The sequence below is a fragment of the Harpia harpyja genome, chromosome Z (genome assembly GCF_026419915.1).
Source record: "Harpia harpyja isolate bHarHar1 chromosome Z, bHarHar1 primary haplotype, whole genome shotgun sequence".
NCBI lineage: Eukaryota > Metazoa > Chordata > Aves > Accipitriformes > Accipitridae > Harpia > Harpia harpyja.
In genome coordinates this window covers 20,118,293-20,137,228 of record NC_068969.1, presented here as the reverse complement: position 1 = coordinate 20,137,228, position 18,936 = coordinate 20,118,293, and the positions used below count along the sequence as shown (strand labels likewise).

The 18,936-nt window shown below is 50.0% G+C and overlaps 1 protein-coding gene across 1 annotated transcript in view; it reads left to right on the top strand.

The window, feature by feature from the left end:
- Nucleotides 1-15,280: 15,280 nt before the first annotated feature.
- Nucleotides 15,281-18,936, top strand: part of FOXP1 (forkhead box P1) — a 392,435-nt gene continuing 388,779 nt past the window's right edge. The window contains exon 1 of the mRNA XM_052779067.1: nt 15,281-15,361. The gene's annotated coding sequence lies outside the window, so the exon portion shown is untranslated. The remainder of the gene's footprint in view (nt 15,362-18,936) is intronic.

Here is an 18,936-nt window from a genome sequence, read left to right as displayed (position 1 = left end):
ATGGGACAAGAGCAGCTGGGAGCATAGTACCTGTATAACCTGAAAAACTTTTTTTTTTTTTTCTTAAGGAATAAGCTTAGGATAAAAACTTTCAAAATCACTTAAGACTGAGGAGTCCGACGCTCCCTGATGTGCAGAAAGATATGGGTTCCAGCCCCTTTAGGCAATAATCAAAAAAATCTTAGTGCCACTTAAATCAGTTTCTGATATTTACTTTTGCATGGCCAATACAGATCAGGTATCTTGGTGGCCAGATTCTGCTGTCACTCAAGCTGGGGAAAAGCCACATTACCAGTAACCCTTCCAGAAGAGCTCTCCTGAGTTCAGAGCTGCTATTATTCTGCATGTTCCTTTTTCATCTGGGAGACCGTCTTGCCAACATGCACGCACACACACACGCAGAGCTGTTCCTCCTTTTCCCATGTGCCCACCTAAGTGGAAATCATCGAGAGCACGGGGTCCAGGGAGCAGAGATGTATCTGCAAAACTTGCTTACGAAATCCCAAACCGTGGAGGAATGCTAGGTTAATTTTTCATCTGAGTATCAGCTGAAAGTAATATATACCCCAAATTAATGCAGACAATGCCTAGTCTGGTCTGCAGGCCCTCTGTGTTTTTGAATTCTTTTCTACTAAAACTCAATAAAAACATGGGGGTGGAAGGTGCTGCTGGGAATTTGCTTTTTGTTCTGCTTAAGTGCTGTATTTCTCAGCAGTCTTCAAGTTTCTCAGCATGAAGATATTGTTACATCAGAACTACTGTGGGTTTAACACAATTCTCCATTTGCAGGCAAATGGATGTATTGTGTTGGGGCTTATCCACAGAGGACTGTGAAACTACAAATTACAACCCAGCTGCATTCTCTTATCTGGATTTTTTTATTTTTTCCCCCCCATGTGCCTGTGAGTCCTTCCCTGTTCACAAGTAGAACGTGCAAGGAGAAACTTGGGTGAGAAAGAGACATAGGCCCAAATTCAAAAGGACCCTCCTGACAGCGTGGGAGATCCTGCCTGTGTCTGTGGGTGCTGCCTTTGGGGTGGCTGGTGCCTTTTCTGAGCTGGATGGAGCTACGATGTTTTCCATTAGCAGAGGGTGTGATGCCTCTGGATTGAGTGTTTCTGTGATTGCCTGGAGACGTTGTTCCTGTAACTCTCCCTGGAAAACCAGGGCAGCCGGGGTAATAGTCAACATATCCACTGAAGGTTTCTCCATGAAGGAGAAGTGGGCTACCCTTTCTCTTGGATTATGAAATATGGCAGTAAAACAGGGGATCCACCTATTTAACTCTCTCGGCTGTTCTTCATCCCCATTCCTCCACCTCAAAGGGAACAACAGACCACTGACAGGTCCCTATGGGAGAGGCAGGAGGCATTTGCGCTCTATGGTAGCTTGAGACGAGGCTTTACCACCTCTCGCTAGCCCGCGACGGGTCTTGCCTACCTCGTTGCGGTTACACAACCAATGCCAGGTTAAGTACCGGAGCCCTGTGCCTGCAAGCGTGGACACCTGGCTTGGAGACAGCGCTGCAACAAGCCAAGTCTGTCTGGGCAGAGATGCTGCACCACTGATAGCCGGGACAAGGTCTCGGCCTCCATTCTTCAAAGCAAAGGGCCGTATTACCTGATTTTAGTGATGCTCTGGACACCTGTGAGCCAGTAATAGGGTGAAAACTCAATGACCCCACGATAACATTGTTATGTTTATTTGCTTCCTTTCAAATGGCTGTGGATATGCGGGGTGCTGACAAATGGGACCTGAACTCATGCATTTAGTTGACCAGGAAATAAATATATCAGCGTGACAGTACTTCTCTGGACTCTTTTGAGACTTGGGAGTTGCTGGCCATTCTGTTTGCTGCCTCAGTTTAAGCAGCAGAAATGTCCATGTGTTCTGTCAAAGCACTTTACTTGTGACAGGCAAAGTGCTGCCCTGAACTGGAAAACCATTCTGAGAAAATAAATGCATTAGTTCAATGCAGAGTATCTTATATTTGATACACACCACTTCCTAATCACTTTACTGAACATCTGGATTGCCTTGAAATGAAACCAGTGCTGGCGTCGTCTTCAATTTGGACATGGGATCCATTTCTGAAGCCTTTTTCTAGGAGAGGGCCTCTTGGATCTCAATATCGTTTAGGTTGGGTCCTACAGGTCTAATCTAGAGTAAATAAAATTAAGGGTTGCTTCGGTACTGAAGGAGGACAGAAAGTAGTACACAGGAGCCAGCTGAGCCCTTTGGTACTTGTAGTCCAAATTGTAGAATCGTATTAAAAAGTGCAGATGTTACGACGGAGTGGGGATTTTTTCATGTGTCTTTGAAACAGGGTCTGTGCCTCTTTCTCTTAGGGAACTACCCAGTACAGGTGTGTTCCTGCAGAATAAATGAGAATAATTAATTGCGACTGTTAACGTGGCATACAAGAGACTGAAATTAAACCCATTGTGTTGGTAAAAGACATGAAAGAACACACAGCGTGCAAAGACACTGGCTGCTCTGTGTGAGCGAGTGAAAAGCGAGAGCAAAGGGGATGACATAATGAACGAGAGATGCATTCGCATCGCTGCAAGTTGAGCTCGGCTGAACAACAGCAAGAACTATTTGCAACATCTTTTTGTCAACATCTGTTTGTCTTTGAGTTCATGAAAGTGGAACAAATCTCATTAATTTTTTTTTCTTGTGTTGAAATTTTGCACGATTGTTTCTGTTATTTTGGCAGCCAAAATGATGCTGGAATGTTTCACCTTCTTTTTCCAAGTTTTTGAGTTGAGGTTTGTCACATAAATCATGAGGTTTTACTTCTGCTGCTAGCCAAATCATAATCCTTGTATCATAAGCCTTTTGTTGTGTGGTTTTGGGTTTTTTTTTTTTGGTTCCCCCCCCCCCCCCCCCTTAAAGCTCCAGCTTCTGGAATCATGAGAATGCATGAAAATTTCTACTTCTGCTTTCGGTCACGTGTTTGTTTTTCCTTGAGTTTCTAGCACCAAGAACTGTGGAGAAACTTTTGGGTGTCATCTGAAAGGGGAAAAAATGGAATTCATTAAATTTCTTTTTTTTTTTTTTTTAAATACCAGTTAGATAAATTTTGGGAACTATGACTCATGATTTTGAATGTTTAGATTTGGCAACGCTGTAGCTCTCTGTGCCGCTCCCCCATGACCAGGAGTGTTGGAAGAAGCCGTGCAGGGCTTGTCTCCACGGACAAGTTACAGCACAGAGAGCCGGGGTGTGAATTCACAGTGCCCTAGTTACGTTGCACAGATTCCCCACGTGGATGCAAAGCGTGCAGTACCTGCCCTTTGGAAGCGTTCTCAGGGCATGCCTCTATGTGAGTAACATACGGCGTGTGGTTCGGAGGCCCTGGAGCTGACAGCAACGTGCTCCAGCTCATGGATCGAAGGTAGCACGGCCATTTCATGCTTCAAACTTCACTTATCGGCACGGGCAGAGCCCCGAGGTGATGCCGCTGTGCGGATATTGAGCACCTCTTGGCTGTGCTGTGCCATACGGTCGCAGTGGGTGGGATGCCTTCCGGGTGCTCTGAGCGATGCTGAGCCTCCTCGGGTGCCAAGGGTTGGCTTCTCCTCGTAGCACCCGTCCCCTGTGTCTCAAGGGGGAGCTGGATGGCTGGTCCATTCTCTGAGCCTGTTGGAGGGAAGAGGGTGAGGACCCGTGGCTCTGGAGCTGGCCTTTCTGCTCAGCAGAGAGGCAAGCGTGCTCGGCGGTACCCAAGGGCCACGCAAGGAAGGCAATGACGCCTGTGTGACCTCTGGGGGACTTCTGGAGGCTTGGGTAACTTGGTTTAATATTGAAAGTTGCCTGCGGGTTCCCCATCTCCAGTGGCTGATGGCTGTGAGCTTGTCTCAGCTCCTTGGAACTACAGGGTAGGCATCGGTGGGATGGGGAAAGTCTTGGATGCTCGGTGGGGCAAGCTTGGGACAACCTTAAGGAAGCAGTTTCAACTCCCTTCTGGCTGTCCGCATTGACCGTAGAGAGAAAAGAGAAAACGAGCCGTTGGGGTAGACCTGGTAAGGGGGACAAGAGGGGAAAAAAGCCACTCGGGAATAATTCAGCCCATGACCAAGGAAGAGCTGCGCTAGCTGCGGGGTACTCGCTGCATCCGAGGTCAAGTCCTAGCTCTTGGCCAGGCTGAGCAGCTGCTGGGGTGGCACCCAGGAGACCCAGCTGGTGCTGCTGGAGCAGCTCCTCCAGCCAGGCCAGGAGGGAGGGAAGGAGCTGCTGCAGCCTGGAGCCCCCCAGGAAGGGTGCTCTGCCATGGGGAAACCAGGATGCCGCAGGGTCCGCCGGGGCGGAGGGCGGCTGGGAGCGGGCTGAGGTCTCTGCCCCTCAGGAAGCTGTAAGGGATTTGTGTGTTTTCCAAGGCGGCAGAGACAGGATGCTGAGGGGTGGGAGACAGACAGATTTCCTTCTGCTGTGAATAGACTGGGGGTGGGGGGATGGCGGCTCCGGTTTAACCCTTGCCTGTTCCTTTCATCTCCAGAATGAAATGGAGTCTTAGGAAACCATTCCGAGAAGCTGCAGAAATTAGAGGCGCAAAAAAGTACAGGGTTGTTGGCACCAGGATGATGCCGTGAGTTTTATGATCCCAGTTCTTTCACCCCCAGGCGTGTCTCCCTGGCTCTGGCATTGCTTTTTACTTTGAAGTTTGTTTGTTCAGTGGCATTGCTATGACCAAAATGAACACTGCCGATGCCAAGGGAGAGGCTTATGGGACGTTACCTTGTGTCAGATAGAAGAGCTTGTGGGAGACAGCTGCAGTTTTGGGTGCTGTAACAAATTTCCCTCAGAAGACTGAAAAAGACGGGAGTTCATTTGTCTCTTACATCAAGGGTGAGGAAAAAAGTCTTTGGAGTAACTCCTGAAACGGGTCCCACTCTTGTTCAACAGTGAAGGCTCTTCTGCATCTCTTGCAAAGTCATTAAGAGGACAACCCAGAGGAAGGGGAGGAAAACCCAACTACCAGCAACTCCCACCACCAGCATCCAATCCGAGCCCTTGGAAATGCTGTGCAAACAGGACCTGCGTGAAGACTTTTAGGGTGTGCGTATGAAAAGATATTTAGGAGAGGTAGCTGGTACAAGGAAAGCCAGGGAAAACTACTTTGTTTACTGCACTGGAGTCTCCCAGAGCAGTGAAGAGTCCACATGGCTGAAAGTTGGCAGCCGGGCTGCAGGTGTGGTGAAAGAGCCGTGTTTTCTAAACACTCTAAATACTTATTGCTCTGGCCTTTTGTAGATAAAGATCAGCTTTGACTTTGTTATAATTTCTTTTAAAAGTGCTTGTATCTGGGAGGATGAATGCCTGCTTCCAGGTTGGGCTTTGTAAAATTGAACTTCGTAAACAAATTATTTGATGTGATTAATCAAGTCAGAGGGTTGATGGAAACGTGCCTCCGACTCTCACGGTATTGGGGTGGAAGCTGTAATGTGTTAGCCAGTGAATTACCCTGTGTAGGAATAAACAGCCAGAAGGTTCTTGGGTGTGAGGTTTCCAATTGGAATAATTTCTTCGCTCTGAAAAACCCACAGCAGAAATAATAGCCATCCTGAAAGTCTGAAATTTTGCTGAGATTCAAAACACTGTCTTTACTCTGCAGATGTTTGATGTGCAAAGATGGCAGAGAGCAGTTGTGAATCACCGAGAGCCAAAGAATTTGTAACAAAACATCTGGTGTCTAGGCCAATGAGATAAAGAAAGCTTTTGGTAGCTCTGATAATGTTTCTGCCCTACGGTTGTGCTAATTTTACTAGGAAAAACAGTCCCTCTACTGACCTCATTCAGTTTTACAAAGTTTGAAGGTTGGAAGACAGAGATATCAGCCTACTTGTCCTTATGGTAAATATGACTTAAAAAAAAACCCCAAAACCTAAACTTAAAAATAAAACAAAAAAACCTGACTGCTTTGATTATGATGTAGACAAAAAATACCAAAACGGAAAACATCTGAAGTCTGAAATGGAGTGGATGGCAAGGCAAGCTGACCTTCTTGGAGCCTGCTCCAAGAGATGAAAATGTTTCCTTGTGCCAAGCGTGCTCTGTATGTGAGCTGAGTTTGCTCGGTCTCAAGCTGATGACAGCAGCTTTTGCTGCTTTTGACAAAACAAAAAATGCAAAGGGAAGATGATTGTCTATTAGGAGAATTTTTTTTTTTCTTCCAACTGGGATGTCAGGTCCCTGCCTGATAGCAGAGTTCATTCACAAACTGGGCAAGGCTGGACAAGCCATTTCACTTAGGATGAAAATCCTACCACAGCTGGGGTGTGCAAGGGTTGAATGAAATACTGGTTTTTGCTGTTGGGAAATTGTTTGCTTGGGATGAAATTGTATGTTTAGGGGGAGATTTGCCCCCCCCCCCGGTGGGATTAACTGTGCTTTGGTGCTCCCAGCAGCTGAGAAGGAGGCAACGATGGGACAACATGAAATATTATGCCTAAAAGTGGAAGGGTAGGTGAGAACCTTGCAGGCAGAGTTCTTGGTTTTGTCTGCACGGTCTGCGGCAGGCAAACCCGGGCTTGCTCTGTGTGTCCTCCAGAAGCTGGGTAGCACGGTGCTGAGGTCTCGGCAGCCAGCTAACCTCGTTGCGTGGCCCCCGTGAGCCGACAGCATGGGCAGAGGCAATGCTGTGTAGAAATGCTCTGGAGGTGGGTTTGGGGGAGACGTGGCTGGGGACACCCGCTTGGCACAGCTCGTGGGCTGTGCTGAGAGTGCAACGGGTGCGTGGGACCATCTGTCCAGGTGACATCCCTCCCTCCGATGAGGACTGCCCGTCCCATCCGCTCCAGCCTCCGCTCCCAGGATCGAGCCAAAGTTCCTACCCTATCCAATTGCTCCAATTAGTGCTGTGGTTTGTTTTCCTTTATTAAGAAGGTTGCTTGAGACCTGCCTGTTTTTGAGTCTGGCTCCCTTTAATCTGTCCCTACTATCATTGAGGTTAAGTGAGTTTCCTGCCCAGCAGCATCTTTGGCAAATTAGAGAGAACCAGCAAGACATTGCCAATAAGCTTTCCACCGTATAGATTTTGTCCAGCGGAGCCCGAATAAATTAGGTCATGCTGCCATATGTAATCCATGCACTTGAGGTTTGACCTAGCTCCTGTGAAAACTAGTGGGCAGGGACGGGACGTGCCTGGAAGCTGGACTGGAGCTATGGCTGAGACAGCGGAATTTTGAAAGAGCTGGGGTGGAGCTGTGCCCTTCATTTTTGTGGACCAGTTTCATTTGTACAGGAAGAATATCGATGTCTTCTCGCTGGAGCTTTTGTCTGTGCCGGAGAGTGTCTCGAACAACACCGCCAAAATACCTTGGGGCTGGGCTGGGTAATTATTTTGTGATTAGATGCTGAAATGAAATAAGTTAATCATTTTACGAGTTTGGAAGAAAATACATTTATTTCATGTGAAACTTCTTCACAACGGCTATGCATAACTCTGTCATCTTCTGCATGACATTGGCCTAAGGTCTGACGATTTCCCACCAAATGACTCGCTAGCTTCCCGTGGCCCTGGTGATGCAAAGTCACCTGTTTAGGAGGAGGCAGGATTATTCTGCTTAGCTCTTTTGGGCAGTCGGATGTCAACCCTGCAAGTGGTGGTGATGGGCCAAGGCAGCTACCGTCATATCACAATTCATACTTGCAGCACAGAAAAGAAGATTAGTGCGCTAACAGGGGAGACTTCTCTTTTGAAAAGAGGCTTTAAATGATGTCAAGAACCACCACAATGATATGGTTTTTACATAAATAATAATTAATTACATGTAAATCAGACTTTTCCCCACCCCTTCCATTAGTATCGTCTTTGCTAAGCTCTCTGTCTTGTTTCTGTCTGCTCACTTTGACTAGTTGAATGGCAGCAGACATCATTTGCAATGCTAACGTCAGATACGGGTCAAAATGGACAAGGAAAACACAACCCGGGGTTTTATCAATGCAATAACAACCAATTCTGTCTAGAGATGGCAGCGTACTGGGGTTTAACCTCTTCACTGCCACATAGGAAGAATCACCAGGAATTTACTTTTCTGGTCTGCTCTTCTGCTATTTCTAACTTATTTTCAGGCCCTTCCTTCTCCTGATCACTCTTTTGGGTTTTTTTGTTGGTTGGTTTTTGGTTTGTTTTTATTTTTTTTCTTCTCTCCCCTTTCTGGTGTTTACTAGAGCATCTGGTAGTGTTTATCTCCCAAGACACAGGAGAGTGCTGTTTTCATAGATATGTAACTAAAGTAAAAGCTTTAATCTTTGTTGATGTTGGACTTTTGGATTAAAAAAGAGTCATAATAGTGGAAAAATGAAGAAGAAAGAATATTTCAGCACAATACATTTTTGAGACAGCATCAACAGAAAATCCTTCATGGGGAAAGTTGCAATTATTGCGTCTCCTTCACAGGAGATGCTCAACTCGCGGGGAGAGTGGGGCAGGGAGTGAGGAGACCATCTTGCTGAGATGGGACTGGTTGTCCCGCTAGAAGCTGAAAGTGTGGCATGTCCTCGCGGGGATTTCTGTGTGTGCTCCACAGCAGGAGTTTGAGCAGTCCCAGAAATGCCAACAAGATGCGAGAAACCTGTTTCCACCTCTGCTTGCTTCCACTACTGCCTTCCAACCCAGGCAGGGAAGGAGCTGGTCTGACCTTCGGCGGAGTCAGACTACGTGTGACCCGGGTTTTGAAGCCCCGATGGAGTAAAGGCTGTCCTGGAAGTCAGAGGAGGAGACGGTGTTTTGAATTTGCTCTCTTGCTCTCGACAAGTACGTTGGTTTTCTACGGAAGCTTTAAACATGCTGAGACTGCGTTAATTAGAAGTTGTCAAGATATAGCAAGAAGCGGTGCTGTCATCAGAGAGATGTAGAAAGCGTTACAGAAATCTGGTAGCAAAAGGCAGGTAGGTGTCTGTTATCTGCAGAAGCGAATGCAGGCCTATGGGCCTTACAGCAAAATCTTATTTGTTGCTTTCCCTGGCGACTAGGCACTGTCCCAAACCTGCAGCAAAGTCAGCTATGCTGGAAGCAGACATTCAAAATTTGGATGGCTGCTGGTTTCATAGCAAGAATATATTCAGTTGCTAATATTGTAAATGCTTTGTGGTAAATTTTTATAGCAGTAGCATTTTATGTAATTCAGAGATTTTAAGCTAAATGCCATATTTCAGGTGCTATATACTCCAATTTCTACCCCTGCCCTCCTGCTAGGTAAGGCGTAAACCTGACCAAAGCCTCGCCAAACTTCTCGAGAGAAAACACTTTTGAAAACCCCCACTTTGGGAAGGCAGCAAGCCGATGAAAGGGAGCTTAGCCTGCAACTTTAAGGCTGTAATGAACCAGGCTAATAAATTACCTAATGTCACCTTAGAATAGGTCCATGGCCGCCTGTCACACAGCAGCACATCAAGCCGGAGATGCACAGTCGGTCTCTCCTAACCTTTGTACCTCCTCCCTCTAACCAGGGAACTAGTTCTGGGAAAGACCAGGCCTGCAAAGTCCTGCAAAACCAATCGGTAAAATATTAATAAGCCAAAGAGGAGCTGAGAGGTGTCATCAGGGGAGAGCGCTGCTGGCCTCCGCACAAAGGGAACGGCAAACAGGGCTTCTGCGCAGAAAATTTTGCCCGACCAGTTTTTTTGCATGCAAAAATGCAGATTCAGCAGCACCAAAACGGTTTGTGCACACATGCCAAACTTGTCATTTATAAAAACTCAAAAAAGCTCTGACAAATGCTGAAGCTGTTAGTTTTGACACTTCTGACATGAAACACTTTGATTTTTCATTTTGAAACTACTTTGTGTTCAAAATGTCCTTTAATTTTATTTTCAAGCAAGGGGGTGTGTGTCTTTTCTTATTCCCCCAAAAAATCAAAATTGAAATGAAATCTTTGGATTGACTCAAAATGAAATTGTTCTTGGATTTTTGGTTTCACCAGTTTTTTTCTTAGATGTTTGTGTTTGGCTTTGAGTCATTTCCCCCCCCCCCCCAAATTTGCCAGTTGGTTTATCAAGAGCCGCAGTGAACCTCAGCCCCTTCGAAGGGGCACAGCTGGCACAATAGAATATTTTTTTCATGGTTGTCAGTTGCAAAAAATAAAAAAAAGGAGCCTTGCTTTTGCTTTCCAGGAGAACGAGTTCATTTTCTATCTGACTGGGATAAATAATAAACAGGTTTGTTTTTTTTTTGCTGTGAAGGATTTTGTTACGTTATCTGTTTAAACATTCCGTTATGTTTTAGTAATGTGAATAATGATTATTCCTGTGCTGCTGAGCTCTCCCTCTTGGCTTGGGCGCCGGAGGTTCAGGAGACACCTGGCATTGTTGACAGAGCGCTGAACTTGAACGCCTCTCACTGTGACAGGGCAAGCCCAAATATTTTGGGAAGAGTCCTTGTTATGTTACGACAGGGGTTGGTAGCACTGATGCCGGGGACGGGTTTTGCTTCAATACTGAGCTGATTACTGCTTTATTATTGGAGGAACAGCGTGAACTTTGGCAGGCGGGCTGCTGTGAGGAAGGAGGATTGGACTTGGGCATTTCTCATTTGTAGGACGTGCTGAAGGTCTCCCAAAAGATGCTGGGTCTCAAAAGAGGCCAGGAATAGCAGGCCCTGAAAGCTGTTTTTCTACGGGTGAGAAAGTGGAAAAAACAAAGCTCTTTTGCAAGAGAATACAAATGTTAGTGTAGTCCCTATCTGTAGACAAATACCTGGGGAAGAGCTTGTATTAAAATACCTTTTAAATCATATTTTCCATCCCTAAAGGCATTGTTTGCTTCCCGCAGCGTACATCCTCCCTCTTTTATGGGCTTCCTCTGCAGCCCATCTCCTCTCCTGAAGTCAGGCTGCATCTTGGTAGCGCCTTGTGCATCTTCAGTACTGCATGAGTGTCCGGCTTGTGGTGTTTAATGGGTCATAGACTTTCAACAAGATTGGATGTCTTGTGGTGTTTGCCAATTCACGTACAGCATGTAATTATATTCAGGAAGCAATACGAATTAAATGACATTAATTCCCATGAATATTCATTTAAGGATCTCTACCAAATTCAGGCAGATTAATAGTCCAATGCAAATACAATGGCTATTCATTGCCCCCACAGGAAAAGGAAATATGTATTGGCTGGCAGCTCAGGACAAATGGAAATACGCTGTAGAAAAGTTATCTCTGGGTGGCTTCTGATACAGCGGCGGTTGGAGGGACGCACCAAGGAGTAAAGAGGATTAGCACGGGTAAGGATTTGGGGAGCCTTTCCCGTCCGCCGAGGAACCCGGAGAAGTCCAGGGTGAATCCGAAACTCGTGCCTCTGCACTACCAATGCAAATCCACAGCAACTCTGACCGCAGCGGAGCTCCCCTGGACTCACAACGGAGTAAAACGCAGTTTATTTTGTGCCCGGCTCTTGCTGCCCTGTGCGCGAAGCCAGTCTCCAGCCTGCTCTCCCAGGATCACGCTGCCGCAGGGCAGGACGGCGATTTGGCTTCTTTAGGAGCAGTGGTAAGCAGTCCGTGCTGGTCATTGCCTCCTCTGCCGTGGCCAGCCCGGCACCGGCCCTCGGGGTGGCTACAGGGCAGCCCGGTCCTGGCAGGCACCGCGTGCCTCCCGGCACACGGAGCCTCGGTTTTGCTCCAGCTCGTCCTCTCGGCGCAGGCTGGGACATGGCTTCCGCCGTGAAATCGAGAAAGTCTAATAACAAAAGCAGATGAGGGGTCCGAGCACATTTGCAAAGCAGGCATCGGAGTTTGGGATGTTGAAAAAAAAAAAACACCAAACCAAAAAACCCAACTTTTTTTTTTTTTCCATAGAGATGATATAAAACAATATTTAATTTTAAAGATTATTCCGATCTGGTTACAGTCCTCATTTGGGAGGACTTTTTTATACATTTCCTTTTGTCAGACAAGCCAAATTGAGACCTTAGCTGTGTCACATTACTTTTATCTTTTTGTGGGATTTCCCCAATTGGAGAACGGACCCTGCTTCCGCTAAAGTTGGCGCGAGAGTTGCCAATAGCACTGGGCTCAGCCTCTAAATGGGACGTTTATGCCTTTTAAAATTTCCCCTCTTTGCCAGGTCAACCCTTCCCATCCTTAAAGTTATCTGAGCAAAAGAAATGTCCGGCATTATTCGCCTCGTACGACGTGATGGGCAGAGCTGCATCTTCTGCCTCGTCAAAGGGTATCTATTGCCGGACTGATCTGACTCGCCCCGACTCTACACACAGAGGGAGGGAACACGGAGAGCAGCGACGGCCGACTTCCCCAGAACGGGTTTTGCCGTGAGCTGTGGTGCAAGGGCACTCATGGGTTCTTTTCTACTGAGAACCTACCGTGAGAACATTGGGCTTATTTGAAACAAAGTCAGAAAATCATAAAACCAGGCTGTGAAACCAAGGTACAGTTCTCTTTAATGTGTCCACCAACTGTTTTGCGCAGTACATAGTATATACATCTCAACTTTTCATGCCTGATGTAAAAGGTAGAATAGTAGCCGCGTACCTGCACGGGCTTTGCACCTATGCTGGAGCGTGAAGTGTCCCAGGAACCAGGCGTGCAGCCCGGTGATGTGCTCTGCAAAGCCTCATAAACCGGTGACTAAAGGGGAAAGGACTCCAAGGCCTGGCTCCTGGGACATCAGAGGTGTGGTGTTAGAGTAGCTTGGAAAACATTCTGACTTTAAAACAAGTTAACACCTATAATTACAAAGGCGTCATCACCTTTGTAAATTTTTTTTTTTTTTTTTACTGACAAGCTGTAGTTGTAGCCTGTGTACACCCTTGCCGAAATCTGCCAAGCGTTTGCTCTTGGGATGGTTCTGCTGGTGGTGGGAATATCAAGCATCTTTCTCCAGGCACTTGTAAAACACTACAGCAGTAAACAATTCAAGTACAATTAGCAGCTACATTGGTGGAGGGGGAGGGAGAAGTCCCACCGCTGGTATTGTCTATGGAATTAATCATGTTTTACAGAGTTGATGCACTGGTTTAGATTTGCGAAGTTAAAAACAGGAGACGAAGAAGTTTCCAATGAACGTTTACTCCAGGATGAAATGTAAAACAAATACTTTTTAGAAAAGTAAGAGGGGTGCGTGTGTTTAAAAAAACGCTCTTTTAATATGTTCATCTCCCGTTTCTTCCTACTGAAGAAAGAGATGAACCAAAATAATCTAAACAACAGACGGTAAGAGTTTCTTTTTAAAGCTGGCGGTCCGTCTCGGTCACACAAATCCCGGGGTTACCTGCGGTACCTCGGCTGGCAGGACCGGGTAACAAAATCACACCGTCCCCGGTGCTTTTTTTACCCTCCCCCCCCCCGCCCTTCCAGCAGCCCGGCGGTGCAAGCGGAGCGCTCCCCCGACGGCCCGCCAACATTACTCTTAAAGCACGGCGGCAAACATCATCTTCGCAAATATTTATTTGCAGTCATTCCCCCCCCCCGCCTTAATTATTTAAAATATAATGAATTAGGCATAAGTACCTTGCCATTACTGTAATTTAAGGTGTTAATTGCTACCGGAGCGGATTGCTATCGTGCCGAGAGGTGGCGCCGCGGTCCCGGCCCTGATCGCCGGAGCCCGCCGGGCCGGGGGGGGGACACACGGGGACGGGCCCTGCGCGGAGCTCCGCGCAGAGGCGGTTCTGTCCGCGGGAGGGGTTCGCTGGTTAAAATCAGGTTCCCATGCGGCCCCGGAGCTTGGTGTCAGGCCCGCCGGGAGCCAAAAGCAATTACCCCCCCCCCCAAAAAAAAAACAAACCCCAAAACACAAACAAGAAAAACAGAAGGAGAGGAAGAAAATTTGGGTTCTGGCGGGTCCCCGCTGGGCGGACGAAAAGAGGTTTCCCCCCCTCCCGAACAAAGTCGGTCGCTCGGTAACTCCGCGGCCGCCCGTTCAACTCCTGCCTTGCAGCGGCCCCGTCCCGGGCAGCGCCGGGCACGGACGGCTCCAGCCCCGCCGGGCGACCCGCCGACGGACCGGCGCCGGCCCCGGCTCCTCTGGCCGCCGCGGTCGGCATCCCGGGGGAGGGCAGGATGCTGCCCGGCCCGGCCCGGCCCGCTCCCACCCGCGCAACCTCCGCGCAGTCCAGCCGCTTCTTATCCGGGCCGAGGCCGTCGGTGCTGTTAAAACTTTCCGGTGCCCGAGCGTCGGAGCCGGGGGGAACCGGGGACCGGGCGGTCCCGGCTCTGGCCTCCCGCTCGACCCCTCCCGCTGGGCTCCACTCACCGGTCCCTCCGCGGGAGCCCCGGCGGCGCGGCCGGTCCGCGGGTTCCCCCCCCCCCACCCCCGCGCACCCACCGGGATAAGAAACGTGGCAACCCCCGCGGAGCGACGCCGCGCTCAAGCCGGCCCTCGGGTCGGTCACTCCCGCTCAGCGGCCGGTGCGCGCCGCTGCGCACCCCGCGCAGCGTTTCTAAAACGGGGTTTGCGCCCACAGAGGCGTGCGCGGCGAGGGGGAGCGCAAGCAGCGCCCGCCTCGCCGGCTCCGCGCAGGTAAGGCGGGTTCCGCGGGCATCCGCGGAAGGCCCTGCGAGGTCTTCCGCGCCCCCCCCCCCCGCTCCAAGCTCCGCGGGCCTGACACCTCCCCTCACCCCCGTGGGTAAGGGGGGGGGGCGGAAAAGTTGCTGGGGGGGGGGCCCGCGGCGCTGCCCTCCTCCGACGGAGCGGCCCGCCTGCCCCCGCGCTGAACTCACTCTCGCCGGCGGCGCGCAGTCACTCTCGGCCGGCGGCGCGCAGGGGCGCGCAGGGTTGCGCGGCGCGCCTCCGCGGCCACTTTCGCTTCCCCGCGGGGCTGCCCCGCCTCCCCCGGCCCGCCCCCCCCCCCCCCACCCCCGGCCGTCCTCCGCGGAGCTCCGCGCCGGCGGAGCTCCCCCCCCCCCCGCTTCGGCCCTCCCTCCCCGCTCCGCCCGCTTTTCTTTTTTTTTTTATTATTATTATTATTTTTCCCTTGCGCCGAGCCTTGTTTACCCAGCAGGTGGATGTGACGTCAGAGACTGACAACAGCAAAAAATAACAACATCTCCCTCCGCGGGGGTGTCGCGGGGCCGCCCCCGGCCCGCCCGCGCGGGGCGGCGGCGCGGGGCTGCGCGGGGCGGGGAGCGGAGGGGCGGGGGGGGGCGCGGGGCGGCGGCCGCGGGGCGGGGGGCGCGGCGGGGCGGCGTGCGGGGGCCCCGCGGTGCGCGGCGCCCGAGCGGAGGGCTCTATTGTTATTTACCGAGCGGCGGAGCACGCCGCCGCGCCGCCCGGGCTCGGGCGTGCCGGAGGGGACGGGAGGGAGGGACGGACGGACGGACGGGACGGAGAGGGCTAACCCGCTCCGCGCCGCGCCGCGGGGGCCGCGCCGATGCTGGGCAGGCGGCAGGCCGAGTCCTGCGGGTGAGTCCGGCGCCCCCCCCCCGTCACTTTCCCCGCTCCTCGGGGGCTGTTGCACTTTTCTCTCCCCCCCCCCCCCCCGCCGGCACCACGTGCCCGGCTTCCCCCCCCCCCCCACTCAACCACCCCCCCCACCCGACCGCCGCCAGCGCGGTAGCGGGGCGGGGGGGGGGGGACGGGGACCCCCCCCCCACACCCCTACCCACCCACTTTGGAAACTTCCCCCCTCCTCCGCTCCCCCGCGCACCCTCCGCGGAGAGTGGGATGCGGCGCCTCCCCCCCCCCCCCTCCTCCTCCGCGCTTTCCTCGTGTTTTCCGCCGGTCCCCCGCCGCGCAAGGGGCGCGCACGCCCCAACTTCCAACACTCGGGGCAAGAAGTTGCTGCGGGGCCGCGCCCCCCCCCCAACACACCCCCCGGCCCCCCCACGCCGGGCCCGGCTGCCCCCCTTCCCCCCGGCACCTGTTGCCGCTTTCCGCCCGCGCAGTCCCTTGCGCGGAGCTCCGCGCCGCGCATTCCTCCTCCCCCACCCCGGGTCCCAGGGGCCCGCTGCGCCCATCCCCCCCTCCGCCCCCCCCCCCCCCCTTTTTTTTTTTTCCTCTTTTTTGGGAGACGAAGTGTTTGAATAAACATCCGCGCCTTCCCTAGCCCGGCGCAACTTCTCGCTGCGCGGGTGCGGACCGCGCATCCCTCGCGTGTCCCCCGTCCCCCCCCCCCCCCCCCCCCCTCCGCGCAGACCCGCGGTGCGGAGCCTCGGTACGGAACCGCGGCTCGCTACGCGCCGCGGAACCGGGGGCGGCCACCGGTGGCCCGGTAAGTAGGGACGCTCCGCGCTGCGTCCCTCGCACCTGCCGCCCCAGCGCAGCCTCCGCGCAGCTCCGCGCATCCCCCCGGGCAGCGCGAAGGTGCGCGCTGCAGGCGGCGTCCGAGCGGCGTGTCCGTGCCTCCCTCCTCCCCCCCCGCCCCGCGGGGTTTTTTTTTGTGGTGGGTTTGTTTTTTTTTTTTTTTTCGCCTAAAAAAAAAAGAAGAAGAAGAAGAAATAAAGCCCGGCGGCGGGGCGCGGACTGGGCTGCGCGGGGCGCAGGGGCTGCCCCCCTCCGCACCGCCGCGCAACTATTAATTATCGGCGGCCCCGGCGCGGAGAGCATCGGCGGGCTGGGCTGCGGAGCGCCTCGATTTTAGCGAGTCTTCCCTCCTGCCACTTCGCTGTAATGATTTTATTGCTTTGAGTCAACTAAGCCGAGTGAGGTTACTTCCTTTTTTTGTTGGTTTTTTGGTTTTTTCTTGTCTTTTTCCCCCCTGATTCCACACCCCCCCCTCCCCCCCCAAGGCTGGCAGCAGCAGCGCTCAGACCTCCCGTACCTGCCCGAGGTATCTGCCGCTTGCCAGCGCTCCCAGAGCCGCTTCTCTAGAGAAGCTGGAGCCCAACTTCTGTGCTCAGAAGTTTAAGGTTTCATTTTTAGTAACTGTTCTTTGAGTGAGTAATGTATGTATACTGCTTGTAGCGCGTCGTCTACACAATGTAGCCTGCTGATTTCTAGGGTGCTGGATGGTTATAAATATTAAAGCAATTCTCTAAACTGCGTTTCCTTTCCATATAGTTTTTCTAAACCTGCGTTTTACCTGCGTTGACTAAATGTTGATGTCGCTTAATGACAGCTTCTTAATTAGACAAAGTTTCAAGAATGTCGTCGAAGAAACTTGCTGCTTGTGCTGTTAATCCACGGTTTGCTTTAATATTTCGGCGGAGGGAAAATAGGCGTTTCACTCGATTTAGCATTATTTTTACAGTTTCTGTTACTGCTGAGAAGCTCCTACTTTTTCTAAGTTTGAGAGAGCCTGAAATAATTCAAGTTCTCAGAGAAGCGAGTGTAGGAAGGAGGTACCGTGCATCTTTGCAACTAGATTTGGGGGAAGAAAGGGAAATCAGGGCTACTGGTTTCAATTTCTCTACTCTGAATCTTTTCCCCTGCACATTTTATTTGAACTATCTCACAACCATATTGAATGGACCAGGGCACTGGGGGAGGAAGCTCTTCACTAGTTACCATTCAAAAAGGTGTCGGCTAAAATCTCATTGCAAAAAGGTATTGTAGCTTTAACATCTTGCATTGGCAGCATTCTTTCCCCCTTAGTCTTTGGATTAGTCATTGTATGAGAGACAGAAAAAAAAAAAAAAATCACTTTTTTTTTTTTTTCTGGAAAAAGTAAAGTAAACAGCCTCCAACAAGTGAACCTTGACAACCCAGATTAAGGAAGGCAGGAGAGATCAAACAAAGCTGCTGCTGGGCTGTTGTCAGGAGCTGCCTCACTGAAAGCTCTGGACTATTCGATCATGCAGCAAGGCTATATGTTCACTTATGCAGAAATGGACCATTACAAATGCTGATCTTTGTTGTGAAACCAAAGGATAACTTTGAGAAAAATAAACTACTATTTCAAACAGGGCTTTCTGTTGCTTATGATTTTGATTGCAAAGTTGGAGTGCGTTGTATACACTTTCAGAGAGACTTAGGATTTGATTTTATTTATGCTGTCTAGAGCTGCAGAGAAGAAGGCGTTTCAGTAGTGTAATGTTGAAAACCGTAAAAGTTCTCTGGAATTCAGCCTTTATTTCTGGATCTCTGAATTGTAAGGAAACATGGATTTTTTTTTTTTTCTCTGTGTATAAGTGCTGTGCTGATGTATAATAGGGGAGTTTGGTTGTGATTAAGCATTGTATGTTGTACGACTGCGTTCCTAGAGCTTAGAAAGCTTGTAATGTCTCTCCTTCAAGTGTACTACCAACCAGTCGGGATGGCACCTTATTTTTGATATGCCAGGATTTTCACAAAACCACATGTAACTTGTTTTCATGGCTATATTAGAGAGACTCTGTTACAGTGTAGTTTTAGAGTGGAAATAGCAGTACAGAGTATTAACAGATACTTGATTTTACTTCAGTAAATGTTTAGGATTTAAGTATTAATCAAACTTAACCAGTGGGAGTTAGGTTATTTTTGTTGCTTGACACTTTCATGTTTGTATTCAAACACTTCACTGCAAACTCTACAAATATGCCCCCTCTTTCATTTCTTTAAAGTACTATAAAACAATGGAAATAGCTATTAAAAAAAAAAAAAATCTGAGGAAAAGGCTGTTACCCTAATGTATGTTAATCAGGAGGCTGACCAAGTGCACATCTACTGAAGAATTAAGGAATCCAAAACCTTTTCGCATAAGTATTTCATTAATTAGCAGTGCAGATCACACAATAAGTACTTTATACTTTTTATAAGGTAAGGTTTCATAACCATCCTGCACAACTTATTATAAAACCTGTAGATTTTTATGGTATATGCTTTAATTAGACAATAAAAAGTATGTGTGTTAAACATGCACATGTATGCTGTTAAGCCATTTTGGGTAATGTGTAATGTTTTTTAACAACTATAAACATTTTCTGCTTAAATCAGTTCCACCGGTAATCGTAACACAGCTAGTTTTTGTACTGGTAAGAGAAGGAGCAGGAAAGTTGAGCAGAGAATTATGCATTGGACATTTTTGCGCAGCATATGCTGCAATATGCTTTTCTCTTGGA